The following is a 2802-nucleotide window of genomic DNA, read 5'->3' on the forward strand; positions in this document are numbered from 1 at the left end:
TTTTTGCTCCTTAATACACCCACATTGTATTTTTCTACATTAAATACCACATAATACTAAAATCTACATAATATCACTGCATTGTACAACAGGCTTTTTTATTTTACAAACATTCAAATGTTGTATTTCGAAGCACAATAAAAGCAGTGCATTGCTTAAATAGGCTTCTTCTACATTCAGACACATTCATATGCAATGTCTTGAACTGCATAACAATTATGGATGCAACAATTACAGATTTTGGTTGTACGATTATATAGTCTGAAGAATAATCATGGTTTCACGTTTATCACGTCTAATGTAAATTTACGCTTTATATTAGGATAGTATTTAAATGAACTATTATTAATAATTTGTAATAATTCGTCTAACATATCTTTTGTTTACATTGCACTGAAAGACATGCACAACTCTCACCACTATGGCGTGAGATGTTTTCTACTCGGTGCATCTATAAGGTGCGAGCGCATCACTCCGCTTGCGCATGCATATTGGCGTATATTCTTACATTGGAAATAACGAACTTGTGCGCGGAAAAGACACGATTTGTGACACAAGCTCGGAACTTTAAACTAGCACACAGGTGGCATAACTTCGTTTAGTTGCAGCAGTTTCATTCCGTGCAACAGAGATGTGGCGTTGAGAAGCCTTTAAGCTTAAGTATCCAAATGTTTTTGACGGCCACTCGCTTAATGTCAGGTGACTCACGCTCTGCGCAGCCTTCAACTGCAGCTCATGCTGTATTGAACAGACGCACGACCCTTCATAACTAAAGCAGCCGTTTTTCAACTGAACTAAATTTATTTTTGATGTCTCGGTCACACTATTTGGAGGGCTGGAACAAATCGCCAACTGAATAGCCCTTCGCTGGAGAGCGTCACATCACCTTCCCGCGTTTGTCGCAAATTACTTGACATGACCGTGACGGATGACCTTGGCCGGATATGCGCGGCCCGAACCAATCAAGGAAAATACATTTATTTATGGTTTTTTGGAGTCAAACACTTGAACAAAAACTTGGACAATGCTTGAAGAAAATTTAAGAGCTCATAAAAACGGGATTAAGACTTTTTAATACATTTTAAGGGCCTTAATTTTCTCTTAATTGATTTATCAACTTTTAATACTTTTTAAGACCCTGCGGACACCCTGTATTTAAAATTAAAACCATCATAAATAATATTTTATAATACCTATTACAAGCAAAATCTTTAATTTAAAACTTTAATTACATTTTACTTTAGCTTGAGCTGGTATTTAAATAAGAAATATATATATTTATAATAGTTTGGATTTATTTTTTTTTTACAAATATTACAAACTTACAATTTTTTATAAATAATTATAAATATCTTTCATAAAATCATCTCAATCAATTCAACGAGCTAAGTATTTTGTCATCAGTGTATATTAATAAATAGTGAGGACACTGAAAAGCATAGCATAAACAATCCCATCCATGTAGTCAATAAATATAATGTAATACATCAACATACATAATTAATCATGTTATACATTAAAATTAAGCCTTTTCTACAAAATAAGCATGATAACATTGCTTTGAAACAATAATTATGGTCAAAAGCGCTTCACAAATAAACTTGAATTGAAGGATAGCTTCGTTGCAAAATGCAAATCAAATCTTTTTCGACAACCCATGTGACCTGCTGTTTAAAATGAAATGGTTTATGGAATGAGGCAGAGAGCGAGTGTTGAGATGGCGAGTGCATCACCTGTGCACGGCGGGATCAATGCTCATTTAAGTGTAATGAATGAAAACGGATGTGTCAGGTGTACAGTGAATATACCGTCATTTACCGGGGACAGAGTAAAGCTGCTGACAGTCAAGGTCTTGTAGGCTCAGCTAGTTAAGATGCTGAATACTAATAAGATCACCAGCGGCGCGATATCTTCTGACAATATGGATGTAAATCAAGGTGTCTGTAATAGATCTTGGGAGAGCAGCACAGATATTTATGAGCGAGGCCTCGGGTTTGGTAAAAAAAAGAAAGAAATGGAAACTTGCAAACGAGGACTTCTATATAGTTCATTCCAACTGCTCCTCCTATGGAAAATTACATTGGAATATGAGGCAAATGAGATTGTTTGCATGAATAAAAGATGAATAATCTCAAATCTGGAGTCTCAATATAAACTCACATATTTTTCTAATATAAATTGTTGTTATATGAGTGAGATTTCAGAGGGTGTCTACAATAAATCATGGTAAAAAATATATATTTAAATATAGAAATTTTTTTAAGAATCTGTAGAAATTCTGATGTGCATAAATAAACAAATAAATATAAATAAATAAATATAAACAATTAAATAAATTAAAGCAATAAATTGGAAAATATACCTGAATGTCACCAAATCTTATATCTTTAGTTTTTTATTGTACTGATTTATTTTGATTTTGCATTTTATTATGCCTGTTTTTACTATTAATGATTTTTTTCAACCCAAATTCTTTGTTTCCTTTTTACATTATTTTCATTCATTCATTCATTCACTCATTCATCCATCCATTTATTTGTATTTATTTATTTATAGTTTATTTATTGTTATTTATTCATTTATTTTTATTTATTTATTCATTCATTAATTAGTTAAATTTTTCATTTCGATTGATTCATATATTTATTCATTCATTCAGTTTATGTATTCTACTAATTTACATTTATTTGTTCATTCAATCATTCCTTTGTTTTTATTTATTTATTTATTCATCAATTCATTCATGTATTAATTAATTTGGTTTATTTATTGACATTCATTTGTTAATTCATTAATTCGTGT

Source organism: Danio aesculapii, chromosome 2 (genome assembly GCF_903798145.1).
Source record: "Danio aesculapii chromosome 2, fDanAes4.1, whole genome shotgun sequence".
In the NCBI taxonomy this organism is placed as follows: Eukaryota; Metazoa; Chordata; class Actinopteri; order Cypriniformes; family Danionidae; genus Danio; species Danio aesculapii.